The sequence below is a fragment of the Pocillopora damicornis genome, chromosome 5 (assembly GCF_964200805.1).
Source record: "Pocillopora damicornis chromosome 5, jaPocDami1.2, whole genome shotgun sequence".
Lineage (NCBI taxonomy): Eukaryota > Metazoa > Cnidaria > Anthozoa > Scleractinia > Pocilloporidae > Pocillopora > Pocillopora damicornis.
This window is the reverse complement of record NC_142674.1, coordinates 12768119-12787783: the sequence shown is the minus strand read 5'-3', so window position 1 is coordinate 12787783 and position 19665 is coordinate 12768119. Positions and strand designations below refer to the sequence as shown.

The following is a 19665-nucleotide window of genomic DNA, read 5'->3' as shown; positions in this document are numbered from 1 at the left end:
CAGACTAGGTATAAAATGTAGACTACAGACTGGTTACCAAATGCAGACTGAGAATTTATACTGTTTTTTCGTTTGATACGTGATAACATATCGTATTAAAACTTACCGAGCGTCACGCAATCGCTTTTCCGCGATCATCTTTTACGATCATTCGCAATATTGGGGAAAATTCCTTACCCGTTTCTTGATCACAGACGTTCTGAAAATAATTTAAAGCCTTCCTAGAGTCTTCTCGCTTTGCGCGCGAGTTAGTTGGTGTGACGTCGGCACAGAATTTACCAACTTAATAAAAGTAGATGTAGATGTAAATGAGATGTCTCTATCGAATATTTAACACGCGCAATATTCGAGAAACAATTGACAGCTTTGCACGTGGTCCATACGTTTCATCTTTTTAACTGATGTGTTCACTTTGTTGACAAAAATGCGGGCCGGGACCAAAACTGTTCCCTCGACTTGATATATTTTTAACGTTTGTTCATGTACTGATTTTCACATATGTGCCTTATATTGTTATTGGCTTACACGAGGAACTGGCGAATTTTTATAGGGAAAAGCGAAGCGTTGCTTTCGTAACTGGCCTTTTGATTACTTTTCTGATGGTTTTATCTCTCATCTGTTTGGAGATTACAAATATTGATATGTGAAAATCAGACTATATGGGGGCTTGAAATTCTATTAAGAACGATTGTGGCCGCTTTGTTAAATACCAAATGCAACGACCGCTTTATTAAAAACAAAAGATATCAAGAAACGAGCAAGGAATATTTCACAATGGTGCAAATGATCATGAAAGATGAGGGTTATAAATATTTTGCTGCTTGAGCAACATTTGATGCCTGGTCATGCCCACCCAGCCCACCCTCCGCCCCACAAACACACACACGTACCAACAAAAAGGACACTGTCTGCCTAATGACCTCTGCCCATCCCACCTCCAGCCCACATAACCTTATTTCCAATTCCTATCACGACAAATGCGCAAGTTTTCTTATCACACAACTGCCCAAAAAGAAAAGTAAAATTTGTTGCATAAGTCTTGAAATTTCACATAAACTGAATTCAACTGTACCTATATTCAACAAGTCCAAGATATCAATACAAACTTAAGTCATAACATGAATGAGCTGGCTCCAAGAGCCCTTTGATTAATTATATTTGCTGTCGGTCGCTGAAAATAGCTAAACACTTCTCAGTTGCTAATAACCGCTAAAAAAAAAAACCAAAACAAAACAAAACAATATAAAAACAGGTACCGAAAAAATAGAGCGAGAGGGAAAACTCGGCAGAAAAAAGATAAAATAAATATTGAACTGTCTGTAATGCTCAATCTCCGAAGTTTGTAAAAGCACCAATTTCGACAGCCCTCGTTGACAACAGTCCAGTGACGCTAGTAAAATAATTACGTTATTCGTTACACGATGCTGAGTTGCAAGCGTTAACGATCTCTTTCTTGATTGACTCATTTGAAATAATGATGATGCCCAAAGACATGTTTTTTTTCGGCACGATTATGGCAAATTTATTCAACAGTAGTTTTAATTTGCGCGTAAAAAACAATGGAGATCTTAGGATTCAGCGGTGTCACTAAAACATAGTGATTGACACAAAAAAATTCAGTTTTTCATAAGCTTTGGCAGTGAGTTGAAGCCAATTTAAAATCAACTCAGAACTGTTTAAAAGGGAATAGTCAACACTTACTTAATTCCACACCTGATGGTTGCAATGGGACAATTTTGATGTCCTCTTATTGGCTCCCTTCGACATGAGGTCATAAACATATAAAGATAATAGTTATTGGATTGTGAAATACATCCTTATGCAAAAACTCGTCATATTCTTCCTTTTTATTGTTTGTGTCATCACGGATCGTGGTGTTATATCTAGCGACTCTCCATTTACTTTGGAAATAATCAAATTTTCAACAGAAGGAAAAAGGTGAGAAAGACATTATCACGATTAGTTGTTTTCTTCTGGTCTTGTTCGGATCACTAAAACGAGTTTCATTCTAGGCCTATTAGTTGTTTGATTCAATTGTTAAATTGTTGATGATTCACTGTCAATTTTCGTTGACGATCTTCACCCATTTTATTTCGATTCTGCCGATGCACTTTATTCAGTTCCATTATAGGCTTTTTAAATTATATTTGCTGTCGGTCGCTGAAAATAGCTCAACGCTTCTCAATTGTAAATAACTGTTAAAAAAACGAAACAAAACAAAAGAACACGAAATAAAAACAGGTACGAAAAAAAGCGAGAAGCAAAACTCGACAGAACAGAGAAAAACCAAATTTTAAACTGTTTGTAATACTAAATTCTCCAGAGTTTTTAAAAGGACCAACTTTTGACAGCAATCGGTTACACAGACCGATGACGCTGGTAAAATAGTTTGGTCATTTGTCACCACGAAATAAACACGAAATAGAAACAGATACGAAAAAAAAAAGGCGAGAAGTAAAACTCTACAGAACAGAGAAAAACCAAATTTTTAAACTCTTCGTAATACTAAAATCTCCGGAGTTTTTAAAAGGACCAATTTTAACAGCAATCGGTAATAAAGTTACGTTATTCGTCACCAGATGGTTGCAAGCGTTAACGATCTCTTACTTGATTGACTCATTTGAAATAATCATGATGCCCAAAGAGATGTTTTTTTTGGCATGATTGTAGCAAATAAACTCAAAAGTAGCTTTTAATTTTCGCATTTAAAAGAAAGGAGATCTTAGAATTCAGCGGTGTCACTAAAAAGGTAATGATTAAAACAAAAAATAAGTTTTCCATTAGCTTTGGCGGTAAGTTGAAATTAATTTACAATGAGCTCAAAACTGTTCAGAAGGGAAAAACTATTTAAATAAACTACTTTTCACTCTAGGCCTACTAAATGTTTAGTTCAGTTGTTAAATTGTTGATGATTCGCTGTCAATTTTCGTTGACGATCTTCACCCATTTTATTTCAATTCTGCCGATGCACTTTATTCAGTTGCATTATAGGCTTTTTGTGTCTAGTGCGTTAGCACGCAAACACAATAGAAGAGCGTACGGAATTCGAAAAGCACTTTATATACGCCACATTTGAGCACGAAATATGATATTTTACTCATAATTTACCTTACGTGACACTGATTTTCAACCAGTGGAATGTGTAACCATGTCGATATTTTATCGTTATAATTTCGGAAACTGTCGGTTGACCAATTGGATTCAAGTAGAAAACCGCAAGGAAGAGTCGGGAGCAATTGAATTCGGGGACGAAAATATGACGATGACTCTGATCTTTGACCATCATATGCTTTTACCCGTGCCTTGAGGAAAGGAGGAATTTCAGGGTGTCTACAAAACGAAGACCGAAGACCGAAGACCGAAGACCGAAGACCGAAGACCGAAGAACGAAGACCGAAGACCGAAGACCGAAGACCGAAGACCGAAAAACGAAGACCCTAATTTTTTTGCCCGAATAAGGCACGGACAGTTAAAAACTAACCCAAAGCGTTCCTCAGCACAAACCGATGTGAAATTAACAGGGGTCTTCGTTTTGTAGAAAAGCCCCCCTAAATCTACAAAACGAAGACCCTTGCTAAAACGCTTTGCCAGACCCCTGGGAAGGAAGAATCTATTATACGTTGCCGATTTCAACCGCGCGCGACAAAAAGGGGTGCATCAGTTGTCTAAACTGATGCGGTTTTAAATCGCAAAGGAGGCCAGCTTAGGGGGTGCAGGACTTGTACAGCATTAAAGTATTTTTGTAACACGAGGTATTTCACAATTTCTAGCTGATCTTAAGCTTCCCATTATATAGTAATTTTACAGCATGTAGGAAATATTCAGTACTCTACTTAATACTAGGAAAGTTACTAGAGATAGTAGAAATTCACAATTTGTAGTGGCAGCAGCAACATTGGCTATTAGCCTGGCAATTTTACTTATTTTCGAAAAGGCAAAGGGAGTGAAATAAATATTTGAACTAACGTGATGGTTGATAATTTATGCCGTTCAGTAGCATAGCGTGATGATGCGACAATTTTAAAGACTTGGCTGTGACCTAATAGCAAAATGATTTAGTCTTAGGATAGGTGATAGAAAGCACATATTGTTGTTGTTGTTTTTTTTTTGTGGGGGCGGCTAAAACAGTTCAAACGTTTCAGTGTATCAGTCAAAAAATAGGCCCGATTGTGTCAGAAAAGAGCTTCGGTTGTGATGGATCACCAACTTTTGACAAAAACACTTTGTCAGACGCCAATTGACGCGAAATCAAGGGGGTCTTCGTTTTGCAGAAAAGCCCCCCTGAATCTACAAAACGAAGACCCTTACTTAAACGCTTTATCAGACGCTAATAGACGCGAAATCAAGGGGGTCTTCGTTTTGCAGAAAAGACCCCCTGAATCTACAAAACGAAGACCCTTACTAAAACGCTTTGTCAGACGCCAATAGACGCGAAATCAAGAGGGTCTTCGTTTTGTAGAAAAGACCCCCTGAATCTACAAAACGAAGACCCTTACTAAAACGCTTTGTCAGACGCCAATAGACGCGAAATCAAGAGGGTCTTCGTTTTGTAGAAAAGACCCCCTGAATCTACAAAACGAAGACCCTTACTAAAACGCTTTGTCAGACGCCAATAGACGCGAAATCAAGGGGGTCTTCGTTTTGTAGAAAAGACCCCCTGAATCTACAAAACGAAGACCCTTACTAAAACGCTTTGTCAGACGCCAATAGACGCGAAATCAAGGGGGTCTTCGTTTTGTAGAAAAGATCCTCTGAATCTACAAAACGAAGACCCTTACCAAAACGCTTTGTCAGACGCCAATAGACGCGAAATCAAGGGGGTCTTCGTTTTGTAGAAAAGACCCCCTGAATCTACAAAACGAAGACCCTTACTAAAACGCTTTGTCAGACGCCAATAGACGCGAAATCAAGAGGGTCTTCGTTTTGTAGAAAAGACCCCCTGAATCTACAAAACGAAGACCCTTACTAAAACGCTTTGTCAGACGCCAATAGACGCGAAATCAAGGGGGTCTTCGTTTTGTAGAAAAGACCCCCTGAATCTACAAAACGAAGACCCTTACTAAAACGCTTTGTCAGACGCCAATAGACGCGAAATCAAGGGGGTCTTCGTTTTGTAGAAAAGATCCTCTGAATCTACAAAACGAAGACCCTTACCAAAACGCTTTGTCAGACGCCAATAGACGCGAAATCAAGGGGGTCTTCGTTTTGTAGAAAAGACCCCCTGAATCTACAAAACGAAGACCCTTACTAAAACGCTTTGTCAGACGCCAATAGACGCGAAATCAAGAGGGTCTTCGTTTTGTAGAAAAGACCCCCTGAATCTACAAAACGAAGACCCTTACTAAAACGCTTTGTCAGACGCCAATAGACGCGAAATCAAGGGGGTCTTCGTTTTGTAGAAAAGACCCCCTGAATCTACAAAACGAAGACCCTTACTAAAACGCTTTGTCAGACGCCAATAGACGCGAAATCAAGGGGGTCTTCGTTTTGTAGAAAAGATCCTCTGAATCTACAAAACGAAGACCCTTACCAAAACGCTTTGTCAGACGCCAATAGACGCGAAATCAAGGGGGTCTTCGTTTTGTAGAAAAGACCCCCTGAATCTACAAAACGAAGACCCTTACTAAAACGCTTTGTCAGACGCCAATAGACGCGAAATCAAGGGGGTCTTCGTTTTGTAGAAAAGATCCTCTGAATCTACAAAACGAAGACCCTTACCAAAACGCTTTGTCAGACGCCAATAGACGCGAAATCAAGGGGGTCTTCGTTTTGTAGAAAAGACCCCCTGAATCTACAAAACGAAGACCCTTACTAAAACGCTTTGTCAGACGCCAATAGACGCGAAATCAAGAGGGTCTTCGTTTTGTAGAAAAGACCCCCTGAATCTACAAAACGAAGACCCTTACTAAAACGCTTTGTCAGACGCCAATAGACGCGAAATCAAGGGGGTCTTCGTTTTGTAGAAAAGATCCTCTGAATCTACAAAACGAAGACCCTTACCAAAACGCTTTGTCAGACGCCAATAGACGCGAAATAAAGGGGGTCTTCGTTTTGTAGAAAAGACCCCCTGAATCTACAAAACGAAGACCCTTACGTAAACGCTTTGTCAGACGCCAATAGACGCGAAATCAAGGGGGTCTTCGTTTTGTAGAAAAGACCCCCTAAATCTACAAAACGAAGACCCTTGCTAAAACGCTTTGTCAGACCCCTGGGAAGGAAGAATCTATTATACATTGCCGATTTCAACCGCGCGCGACAAAAAAGTCTCTGTAAACCCAGGGAGGAAAAAGACAAAGGGAGTGAAATAAATATTTGAACTAATGTCATGGTTGATAATTTATGCCGCTCAGTAGCATAGCGTGAAGACTGACGCGACAATTTTAAAGACTTGGCTGTTACCTTATACTGTAGCAAAATGATTTAGTCTTAGGATAGGTGATAGAAAGCACATATTGTTGTTGTTTTTTTTTTGTAGGGGCGGCTAAAACAGTTCAAACGTTTCAGTGTATCAGTCAAAAATTAGGCGCAATTGTGTCAGAAAGCAGCTTCGGTTGTGATGGATCGCCAACTTTTGGACAAAAACGCTTTGTCAGACGCCAATTGACGCGAAATAACTGGGGCTTTTGTTTTCCGTTCAAAAAGAACCGTGTGGATCTAAAAAGTAAAGACCGTTGCTAAAACTGTTTGCGAGTAAACAAATAATTTAAAGCACTAAGGAAGACCGAGAGCGTTATTTGGTCTTATTTGGGTCATAATTGAATGTCTTCATTTGAAAAACTCTTTTTAGTTGGAACTCTTGTTGCTCTCACTTGACTTGTAAATTTCTCACTTTTTAGTCCGGAACCCGAAAAAAGGTAATTTACATTTTACCGGAAGTACAAAATTTCAGAGCAACTAACTAACACAAGCCAAACATTTCTGGAGAATAAAAAAACACCAATGAAACAATTTTTAAAATTTCTAAACGGACAAATTCCTTTTCTCTGCAAGCTATTGACGTTAACTTTGGTGCCAACACGTACAACGGAACTTTTTGCCGGCTGATTGCACTCTACAGACATAAAGCTCATGAAATCTAGCCGCTTTTCACTAACCATAAATGATTGACAGTTCTCGCCTTTTTGCGTTTTGCATTTTGGCAAAAGCCTGACTTACCACCGGTCTGATTATTTCGCTCTTCTTTGGTTGAATTGCGGTCATATCATAATGTGAGAGCGTTGAAGCCACAAACACGATGTCGAAGTTCCGAAAATTCGGACTTCCTCGACTTCTAGATGGGCAAAAAAATTAGGGTCTTCGTTTTTCGGTCTTCGGTCTTCGGTCTTCAGTCTTCGGTCTTCGTTTTGTAGATTTAGGGGGGCTTTTCTACAAAACGAAGACCCCTGTTAATTTCACATCGGTGCGTGCTGAGGAACGCTTTGGGTTAGTTTTTTAACTGTCCGTGCCTTATTCGGGCAAAAAAATTAGGGTCTTCGTTTTTCGGTCTTCGGTCTTCGGTCTTCGGTCTTCGTTTTGTAGACACCCAGGAATTTCACACTTGTGGATCACACTTCGGAAAGTTGGTGAGTGTCCTTTTGCTCTAGTAAACTTTATGATGAACTTCTATAACGTTGGTTTCTCAGTATGCCACAGCTTTCGAAGTTTGAGTCAATGTGGTCGAGTAAACGACTTTAAAGGATGTTTTCAAGTGTTCGATCGATGCTCTCCACGCCAACAGATTAGTCATGCTGCGGTGTTGTTTACGATGCGTAAAGGAAAGAACTTCAGCTTCGTGAGATCCATTTGGGGAAAAGAAAAGGCCGTAAACGCAAACATTGAGCTCCTTTTGGGGAAAATTGGGCCCCTTGTGGGGAAAATTGAGCCCCTTGTGTGGATTATTGAGCCTGCCCGTTTGGAGATTACACAAAATGTATATCGAAGAGCGAGAAACCTGACTGATGTTAAAGGAAAGACTCCTTTGACTGACGAAACATCTGCGAAAGCTGTGGTATATATGAACAGAAAAAATTATGTTAGTAGCAGTATAAATGCGATTAAACGTAATGTAAGCGATTTCTCGAAAACAACTGATGTGGATATAATTATTGTGTTCACGTGGAACAGATGGGAATTGATACACATTTCAAAATAGCTGACCAAAAACAAAACGAAACGACGTAGAGACCGAGAGCCGTCGAGGGTCTCGATGAGACGGATTTTGCAGTTTATGAAAAAAAGAAAAACAAGGTATAAACTTAAGGTCATCATTAGGAAATATATTCCTAAGTCTTAAAGGTTATAAATCTTTGCTACTGACTATAAGTTGTGTTACATAAGATATCTTAAGAGATGTGACAGTTTTTTCACCAGCTTTGTTAATATAAGCAAACCAACCGTAAATAAGCTTTTAAAGAAATCAAGCAGCCATTCTAGAAGATTTTCTGTATCAAGAATGAAGCTTATGACTTCAGATGATATTGAATTAAATCTAGGCCCTCAACTACATGTAAATGTCAACACTGAAACTACAGTATCAGTTGGTTCCACCATATTGTTAAACTTTCGGTTACGTCAGCTGGGATTGAGACCCCTAGATGTTGGGGGTGCTGGTGACTGTTTTTTTAGAGCTGTTTCTCATCAGTTATATGGTGATCCATGCCATCACTTGCATGTTAGGAAAACTGGTATTGATTATCTAAGAGCAAACCCAGAGCGTTTCATTGAAAGCAATACCCAGAATTCATGGAATGAATATTTGAGCAACATGTCATTACAAGGTACATGGTGTGATGCACTCATTGTTCAAGCAGTTGCATAGTCACATTATTTGAGAATTCACATCATAGAATCCTGTTGTGTTGACATAATACCTGCTGTTGAGCGCATGCTTATTGGATCGTACGTAATCACGCGATCATTGACTTAACCTATATTATTATGAGTAAAACCTGTATATAGTGATTTTCAATTAAAGAAGTTGATTGCAGCAAGTTGTCTCGCGTGTTCCGTATAGTGGAACTGAATCTTTTAGTCGGTTAGAACACGACAACTGGCGACGAGGATGACTACCATAGGATCGATAGAATCCTACGACCCAGCGAAGGAGGACTGGAATTCGTATGCTGAACGATTTGAGCAATACGTTATAGCGAACGAGCTGAAAGACGAAAAGAAGATCGTAGCCGTGTTCTTGACGAGCGTCGGAAGCAAAAGCTACAACCTATTGAGGGACTTAAAGGCCCCAGCCAAGCCTTCAGAATTCAAACTTGCAGAGCTGTTAAAAACGTTGAGCAACCACTTCCAACCGAAACCAATCATTATTGCAGAGCGTTTTCACTTTCACAAGCGTGATCAAGATGAAGGGGAAGGAGTGGCAGATTACGCCGCAGCATTAAAACGGTGCTCAGAGCGTTGCGAATTCGGGGAATTCCTCGAGCAAGCATTAAGGGACAGATTTGTCTGTGGTATGCGAAACAGGCAAATTCAAAAGAGGCTGCTAACTGAAACCGAGCTAACTTGGAAAAAGGCCCTTGAAACGGCCATAGCTATGGAGTCAGCAGAAAAGCAGGCAAACCATTTCCGACCAACGGCACCGCCCTCAAACATCAATGTGTTACCAGCACGTACGCAAAACAAGCAGGGCAGAAAGCCAAGGGAGCAAAAATCGTGTTTCCGTTGCGGTGGAAACCACACACCACAAACGTGCAGGTTTAAGGATCAAACGTGTCATTTCTGTCAAAATAAGGGGCACATCCAAAAGGTTTGCCGAAAGAAGGGAGCCGCTAAACAAGAGAGAGAAAATGCCTCAAAAAGGTCCAACCCAGTACGCTACTTGGAAGACGAGCAAGGCGTAGCGGGAAACTTCAGCATTTTCAAAGTGGAGGACGAAACAGCTGAACCAGCGATCCTCATTCACATCACCATGAATGGCTCAAAGATCCCTATGGAATTGGACACTGGTGCAACTCTGTCGGTGATGTCAGAGGAAACGTGGAAAGAGACGTGTCCAACGGCAACACTCCAACAATCGAGCGCGAGGCTGTCAACCTACTCTGGGGAACCACTGACAGTCCTCGGCAAAGCAATGGTGAACGTTGAGTACGAAGGCCAAACCGAGAACCTGCCTTTACAAATCATCAAGGGAAGCGGCCCGAGTCTGTTTGGACGCAATTGGCTCTCCAAAATTAGACTCAATTGGCCTACAATCAAGAAGATAAGTAATGAACTTGATAGAGTATTAGACAAACATCCAGAAGTATTTAAGGATGAATTAGGAACACTGAAAGATGTAAAGGCTCAATTATTTGTTAAACCCGAAGCCATACCCAAATTTTATAAGCCTAGACCAGTGCCGCATGCAATTAAGGGCGCTATCGAGCAAGAGCTTGATCGGCTAGAGAATATGGGAGTGTTAGAGAAAGTTCGCTTCTCTAATTGGGCAGCGCCCATAGTACCCGTAGTGAAATCAGATGGGGGCGTAAGGATTTGTGGGGACTATAAAGTGACCGTTAACTCCACTTTAGAAGTAGATCAACATCCGCTCCCAAATCCCGAGGAGTTGTTTGTTGCATTGAGCGGCGGAGAAAAATTTACGAAGCTAGATTTATCGCGCGCCTATCAGCAAATATTACTGGAAGAGAACTCGAGGGAATTTGTAACGATTAACACTCACAAGGGATTATATAGACCTACTAGACTACCTTTTGGCGTTTCCAGCGCAAGCGCTATTTTTCAGTCTAAAATCGAGCAAGTATTGCAAGCAATACCAATGGTCGTTTGCCGAGTAGATGATATTTTGATATCAGGCAAAAACGATCAAGAACACGTTAGTAATCTCAGCGAGGTGCTGACAAGGCTGGAAACCGCAGGCTTAAGATTGAAGCTAAGCAAGTGTAAGTTCATGCAACCATCAGTCGAGTATCTAGGATATCGAGTCGATGCGAGCGGGTTGCACGCGATTGAGAAGAAGGTTCAGGCAATCCGTGACGCGCCGGCTCCTGAGAATCAACAACAACTTCGATCGTTTCTCGGAATGGTTAACTACTATTCTAAATTCATAAGCAATTATTCAATGATAACGCATCCCTTGAATGAGCTATTGCGTGACGGAATCAAATGGAAATGGTCGAAATCGGAAGAGGACGCGTTCGCAAAACTTAAAGACAAATTAGCGAAGGCCCCAGTTTTGGTGCATTATCAGAACAGTTTGCCTCTTAAGCTAGACACTGACGCATCGCATTATGGTGTAGGGGCGGTAATTTCACACGTATTTCCGAACGGCGAGGAAAAACCAATCGCTTTCGCGTCGCGCACGTTGAACAAGAGCGAGAGAAATTATGCGCAAATCGAGAAAGAAGCCCTCAGTATAATCTTCGGAATTAAGAAATTTCATCAATATCTGTATGGACGAAAATTTTCGTTGGTAACCGATCACAAGCCTTTAGTGACGTTGCTAGGTCCGAAAACCGGTATTCCAACCCTAGCTGCCGCGAGACTGCAGAGATGGGCAATTTTGTTGTCGGCATACCAATACGAAATAGAGTATCGGTCAACGCTGAAACACGCGAACGCAGACTGTTTAAGCCGATTGCCGTTGCCTGTTGGAGACAACTCAGAGGAATTCGATGAAGTTAAGTTGATAAATTCCTTACAAATTGGATCCTTGCCATTAACCGCAGGGCAGATCCGAAAGGCCACACGGGCAGACCCAGTGTTGTCCAGAGTGGTTGAGTATACAATGACAGGATGGAGCGATGACGAAAATTCGGCTGTCCGCGCGTACTATCAAAGACGGAATGATCTCACCGTAGAAGAAGGTTGTTTGTTGTGGGGAATCCGTGTTATAATTCCGAGTTCTTTGCGAGAACGGGTGTTGCAAGAATTGCATGAAGGGCATCCTGGAATTGTGCGGATGAAGTCACTCGCACGACTCCATGTGTGGTGGCCCAAATTAGATCAATCCATCGCTTCCGTAGTTCGTGATTGCGCTAAGTGCCAATTAACACGAAATAAGCCGCAAACCGCACCACTGCATCCGTGGGATTGGCCGGACAAGCCATGGCAGAGAATTCACATCGACTTCGCTGGTCCGTTCATGAATAAAACGTTTCTTGTAGTAGTTGATAGTCACTCCAAATGGCTAGAAGTAGAAATAATGCCTAGCGTGACCAGTGAGTCAACAATCGAGAAACTACGAAATATGTTTGCTCGATACGGGGTACCGATGCAATTAGTGAGCGACAACGGTCCTCAGTTTACCTCGCGAGAATTTGAAAATTTTGTGAAACAAAATGGAATTAAACACACGCTAATCGCACCGTATCATCCGAGATCAAACGGACAGGCGGAACGGTTCGTTCAAACTTTCAAGCAATACTTCAAAACTGAAGAAAGTTCGTCAATAACGCAGAGCTTGGCGAGGTTTCTATTCAGCAATCGAACGACGCCTAGTAGCGTGACAGGCCAAGCACCGGCTGAATCGTTTTTAAAACGCCGACCGAGAACTAGATTGGACCTACTCCGTCCAAACTTAGGTCGCAAGATTTTCGACAGACAAGCGTACGACAAGGCAGAATATGACCGCAAATCGAAAGAACGTGAATTTTCGATCGGAGAAGAGGTATTAGTCCAAAACTTTCGAGGTGAACCAAGATGGTTAGACGCCACTGTAGTTGAACGCACGGGTCCAGTGTCGTATAAAACACAAATCGGAGAGCAAGTGTGGAGACGGCACGTAGACCAAATGCGTGGCAAGAGTTACCACCACACCTCTGAAACAAGTGTGAAAGCGCCGATACCACTTGTTCCACAGCCCGAATCCCTGCCGGAACACTCCGAAGTTGAAAAGGGAGAAAATGAACCGGGCGAGAGCGCGCATAAAGGAGCGTCAAACAGGGAGAGCGCAAACCTATCACCGAACGCCGACCAACCCGCTCGTTACCCCAGTCGTACCCGCAAGCCTCCAATTCGTTTAGGTTATGACGAATAATGTTTACACACTTAGGTTAATCTCGTAAATAAGTATGGGGGAATGTTGTGTTGACATAATACCTGCTGTTGAGCGCATGCTTATTGGATCGTACGTAATCACGTGATCATTGACTTAACCTATATTATTATGAGTAAAACCTGTATATAGTGATTTTGAATTAAAGAAGTTGATTGCAGCAAGTTGTCTCGCGTGTTCCGTATAGTGGAACTGAATCTTTTAGTCGGTTAGAACACGACAAATCCCATGAAAATTTTGGTCACACAACTATAGTACAGCCTGTTCAGTTATTAGAAGAGCCAGTTACATCAATATATTTAGGTCATGTAAGTGAAGTACATTGTGTCAACAGTGCTTTGTATGTTTGGCAGTAGCTCATCAGAAAGTCATGAAAGTCATAGTGATTTAAATATGATAAAAGAAAGTGTTGTCTCTGGGAATTCACATATCAGCACTTCAAAAAGGAAGCGCAACAGTTACATGAGGGAATATAGAAAAAGAAAGAAGGTTGATGAAAGAAGAAATTTACAATCTAAAGGAAGCAAACCTAATGATGCAAGCACAAAATGCGACCGCAGTGCTTACATGGGGGAAAATTATTGCCAAAAAAAAGAAAAGCAGTGACAATAACAAGGGAAAATTGAATGAAAGTAATCCCAGCCATAGATGCGAAACTGCAAAACAAAATTCTTATCTTGATGAAAATCAAAATACAGAATGTCCTATTAAAATAGGAACAACTCTTGAAAAAGGTAACAATACAAACCAAAAAAATGTGGACTATTTCATTTCATTGTTTCATGAACTGGTGTCCAATGGTCCTGTATATGTCTGTAGCTGTTGTGATCAGTTATGGTATAAACACAGTGTTTCTCTTGCTGATAAAACAAGAAAGGAATATCCTTCATCAGCTGAAAAATATTTATCTAATCGAAAAAGTGTGAAAAATATGGAGCGGTTGTGTAGAACATACCATAATTATGTAGTAAAAAATAAAGTTCCCCCTTCTGCTGTTTTGAATGGAATGCAATTTGCAACAAAACCAGACTTTTTTGACTTGAATGAATTGGAAAGCAGACTTTTAGCTCCAAGACTTGCTTTTTTAAAATTAATGCAGGCGCCAAGAGTTAGACAATTCAAAATACATGGAAATGTTGTAAATTGTATCGCTAAATAACTATTATCGATAATTGTAAAGTGTAATTAAGCACATTAAGCGTTACGTCACTAAGACTAATTAACTAGTTCGCTGCTAAATGGTGAAGACGTACGGACGGATCAATTGATTTCGAACCGTACCAATATATTGTCAACCATACAATAAAAAGGTTTGAATCACCGCATCGTACGCTCATCATTACATTCGAAATCAATTGTCAACAAAAGCTGAAAGAGAAAGTAATGGCTGAAGTAGCAAAAGCCCTGCAGGAAAGAAAAGCAGCAAAGGCAAAGTTCACACGGAAGAAGAATGCCTTCTTCACTGCGGTCGCAAAGAAAGAAAATATGGGCGACATCGAAGGTAATTTCAACGAGCTTACCAAAGCATGGCGCGACGTTGAAGGTAAGCACGATAATTACATCGTATTACTGGAAGGCGATGAAGCTCCAGAAAAAGAAGAAGCCTGGATAAACGAACTTCAAAACACGTACAGTGATGCAAACTCATCAGTTGTCAGGTTGTGTCGCCCCATTGCCTTGTCGCCCCAGGTTACGTCGCCCCAACCGAAGTTACGTCGCCCCAACATCGGAGTTGCGTCGCCCCAACATCAAAGTTGCGTCGCCCAAACGCGCAACTTCGCTTATCAAGTAAAAGTTTGTAAGATTCTCCGATCGATTTACGCGAACGATCGACTTATAACATAAACATAACACTGCTGTAAGATTTATCGATCGATCGAAGGAAAAGTTTGTAAGATTATTACGATGTAACTCGATGTAACTTATTTCGAAAACCACCCGTTTTTTATTGTTTTTACAATTTCACAACACAAAATCTTGATGGAATCTGTTTGCTCAATAGATTAATTTACTTATTAAATCCTAAAACCATCCTTTTAATTTTAAACCGTTTTACAGTTTCACAACAAAGATCTTTTAAACGGACTGGAGCAGTGTTGTAATCATTATGTGGCAGTTTACAGTAGGTTAATTATGGCATTCGTTTTCTAACTAGGTTTGTAGACGCCGTCATTTGATTTTCGCGACACGACACCAACTCGACCTACTCAACAGAGCAAAAAGCTGGTACGTGGATGCGACCTTCAAGCTGTACCGTCAGCCGTTTACTCAGCTGTTAACAGTCAACGCCTTCGTAAAGGCAGTTGACTACGTCAAGCAGGTGCCGTTGGTTGTTTGTCCTTATGTCGGGCAAACGGAAGCGTGATTACAGAGCTGTTTTCCGAGAGCTGCTAGAGCTGTTACCATCCCCAGCGCTACGACAAGTCACGCTAGACTTCGAGTGTGCAGTATGGAAGGTACTTCGACAACTGCTCCCAGACGTCAAACTACTGGGGTGCGTCTTCCATTGGACTCAAGCCCTGTGGAGGAAGGTTAGTGTCACTTACCATTATTTAGTATATTCTTGTTTTCTCTAAAAAATTTCGTCATTAGTTGTTTTTGAAGGCCATAATTCAATTTATTATTTATTATTTGTTAATGCCGTATAAAGTTTAAAAATATCGCCGTTCGTTGAGGCCACAATTCAATTGACTCTGAGTGTGTTTGTTGGTTGTGTACTTTCAAATAAATTTAAAGGAGCTACGTCTCAATATTTGAGTCATTTATTCGATAGCCTAAATCATGACAATGTTTTCTTTTAAAAATCAATGAACGGCGACGTAGCTCCTTTAAAACAAGTCCTCTTCCTTTAATTTTTCTAAGTGCAAGAGCTTGGCCTCCAGGTTTCGTACAGGGAGGATCGGGACACCCATGCTTTCATACGAAAGGTCATGGCTCTACCCTTCCTCGCTTTCCTTAAGCGGAGTTACTACTCTTCTGACCTACTACGAAATTTAGTACCGCGATGTCAATTTTCAAGACCATATGCCCTTAGGGCAGGAAGAACTGTGTCTGTACCTACCTCCTCAAGATCTGTTAGATTTGGAAATTTTTGCACTATTAAATATCAGAATCATGTGTAATATACTTAACTGCAATTTATCTTATTACTTATAGTATTTAATGTTTACACAATATTTAATATTTATATTTAATTGATATCTTTTATCATGGCGTTCGGACGCGGCTTCAAGCTCTCCGCAAATTTATGTGTGTTTCTCTGTATTTACATCACTTTGGAGTTCTTCAGGTTCTCAGATGTATATGAGAACACTTTGCTTAACGATAGAGAGACGTATTTTGTTTCCCAGATGAATTGCAGGGCTGAAGTTGCTGGTGCTTCATTTCATCGAAACGAACCGACCCGGAGGCAAGAGTCTAATGGACGACTGAAGAGTGTTATACTTTGTAAGCTTTTTCATCGTGCCTGTTTTGCTTTGACTCTTATTGCTCTTGCTGGTGACATTGAGATTAATCCCGGCTACCAGACATTTGCTGATATCAAGTCCACTAGAGGTCTCAAGATTGCTCACTTGAATATACGAAGTCTCGCAAACAAAACCGACTCTCTGCGTCTTGAGGGAATTAACAACAAAACTTTTGACGTGCTAACTCTGTCCGAGACTTGGCTGGATTCCTCAACAAGTGATGCTGAAATAAAACTCCCTGGATTTGTGTGCATAAGGTTAGATCGCACTGGCAATAAAGAGGGATATGGCGGAGTTACTATGTATGTAAGAGAAGATTTGGCGTTTCGTTTGCGGAATGATATCAATACTGGTGGACAGGAATGTTTATGGATTGAGTTAATTCGAGATAGATGTAAGCCAACGTTATTATGTTGCGCTTATAGAGCACCAGATGCCGATCTCCGCACTTTTATTTCGTCTCTGCGAGATAGTATGCCTGCTGTTGATCTTGAAAAATCGGATGTGGTCATTTTAGGAGATCTAAACGCAAACATGATGCCTAATTCAAAATTGCCCAAGAAAGACAAACAACTACTTCTCAACTTCTCGCGCGCTTTTGACTTCACACAGCTGATAAAAGAGCCTACTCGAATATCTGACACCTCACGGACCTTGATTGACCTGATTTTTGTCAATAATGAACATCGCATTGTTAAATCTGGTGTTGTTCCGTTTCCATTGAGCGACCATTACCTGGTGTTTTGCATTCTAAAGACTGGTGTGCACACAAAAGCACATCCAAGAATGTTTGAGTATCGCTCTTACAAGAATTTCGATGCGAATTCATTTAACGAAGATCTTAAGAATGTTCCTTGGCACGTCGTTGACAATGAAAACAATATCGATGACGCTTTATTAACTTGGAACAAACTGTTTTCAGAAGTTGCAGACGATCATGCACCTGTCAAGCGACGACGTGTGAAGGGAACACCTCTTCCTTGGATGAATAGCAAAATTAGCGAATCAATGAGAGATCGAGACTGGTATCATCGTAAAGCACGTAAATCGAACTCAGAAAAGCACTGGAACACTTACAGGAAACTGAGGAACAAAGTAAACCGCTTAGTAAAATCTGCTAAGTCGAAATATTACTGTGACATGATCGAGGAAGCCAGAGGAGATCACGGCAAAATGTGGAAAGCTGTAAACGAAGCATGCAATCGTAATTCATCCTCAGAAAAGGTTCAGTGCATCATTTCCGATGGCATTCAGCACACCACTTCCAAATCCATTGCTGTTGCTTTGAATAGCTTCTTTGCATCCATAGGCAAGCACCTAGCTGACAAAATAACGACTACCTGGTCGAATTGCAACTTGGTTTTAGAACAACCGTTGTCTTAGTTCCAGTTAACTGAATCAGAGGAATCGTTTGTGCTTCAGCAGCTTACCTCTTTGAAGACAAATAAAGCAATTGGTTTGGACAAAATTAGTGCTAGACTACTCAAGAGCTCTGCTAATACAATCACTCCCTCCATAACTAAGCTGTTAAATCGATCGATTCTTACTGGTAAATTTCCTAAATTGTGGAAATGCTCAAAAATTACAGCCTTGTTTAAATCAGGCGACCAGTCAAATGCATCGAACTATCGACCTATCTCTATTTTACCGACACTCAGTAAAATTCTCGAGAAAGCCGTGCATTCCCAGTTCTACCAGTACTTGGTTATTAACAACCCTCTCACAAGGAAACAGTTTGGATTCAGGAAGGGGCTCTCTACTGAATCTACTTTGACATCATTTGCTGATGAAGTCTTATTGAACATGGAACAAGGTAAACTGTGTGGGGCCGTGTTTTTGGATTTAACCAAGGCTTTCGACACTGTGGACCATCGGATTTTGTTACGCAAGCTTTCCAAAATTGGTTTATGTGAGAACTCGCTTCAGTGGTTCCGCTCTTACATTACTGACAGGAAACAGCGTACATGTTGTTGGAATGAGTTGTCTGATGAATTGCCAGTTACCCATGGGGTCCCTCAGGGAAGTATTCTGGGTCCTCTGCTATTTGTCATCTACATTAACGATTTGCCAAGCGTTCTAGATGCCTGTCAAGCATCACTTTATGCAGATGACACGGTGATCTACTGCTATGGGTCTTCCTCTCAGGAGCTGACTGAAAAGCTCAACCAAGACCTCCTGGCTGTGGCGAAATGGCTGAATGAACATAAGTTAACACTGAATCTGGACAAAACCAAATGCATGCTTATAGGCAGTAACAAGAAGTTACAGAGGAAAATAGCTCTAACTGTTTCAATCTTTGATCATTGTATAAACAATGTTACTTGTTTTAAATATCTTGGAATCTTAATATCGTCTGATTTTTCGTGGACAAATCATGTCGAATACATGGCAGGGAAAGTTAATCAAAGGCTTGGCCTACTTAGACGCATTAAGCATTTGTTACCGTTTAAGGCGCGCATCCTTTTTTATAAAAGCCTTGTTATGCCCTTATTCGAGTATGCTGATTTAGTTTGGGGAGACAAACATAATGTAACTTTAATGTCTAGTTTGCAAGTGCTTCAAAATAAGGCGGCTAAAATAATATTAGATCGACCACTGTATTCCTCTGCGTCTGATGCGTTAACTACACTGAAGTGGTTAACACTAGAAAAAAGGCGCTTCCAGCGCCGATGCGTACATGTATATAAATGTCTTAATGGTCTCACGCATCACGAATTAACATTAGTCACTCAGCAAGAACAGCATAGTTACAACACAAGAAATAAAGCAAACCTCAAAATTCCATCCGTTAAAAGAAACTGGGGTAAACAAAGAACTGGCTATCATGCTGTAAGTGATTTTAACTCGCTGGACAAAACTATACGAGCCTCTGATAATGTAAATATTTTGAAGCGTCAGATTTTTAATTCATTGATTTAAGTTTTGTATTACACATAAGATACATTAGTTTTTAGTAGCATCTTTTAGCATTTTTATTCATTGTAAATTTTTAATTTTTAATTTTCGAGGTCCTTTTTGTAAACCACTTTTTAGTGAAAAAGTTTCCTCATTAAAGATTGTCATTTATTATTTTTATTTTTTATCTAAAATAGTTCTATGTATGCATAATGTAGAAGTATTTATAAATTATGACCCGCCTTGTAATTCAGTTTCTACTGCAAGAAGGCTGAATAAACGATCATCATCATCAAGAAGAAGACATCAGGCCGCAGT

The 19665-nt window shown here is 40.5% G+C and overlaps 2 pseudogenes; both read left to right on the top strand.

Annotated features, from left to right (window-relative positions):
* The first annotated feature begins 7744 nt into the window (after positions 1-7744).
* LOC149045352 (uncharacterized) lies at positions 7745-8814 on the top strand (annotated as a pseudogene).
* Positions 8815-13891: 5077 nt separating this feature from the next.
* LOC149045351 (uncharacterized) overlaps positions 13892-19665 on the top strand; it is a 9227-nt pseudogene continuing 3453 nt past the window's right edge.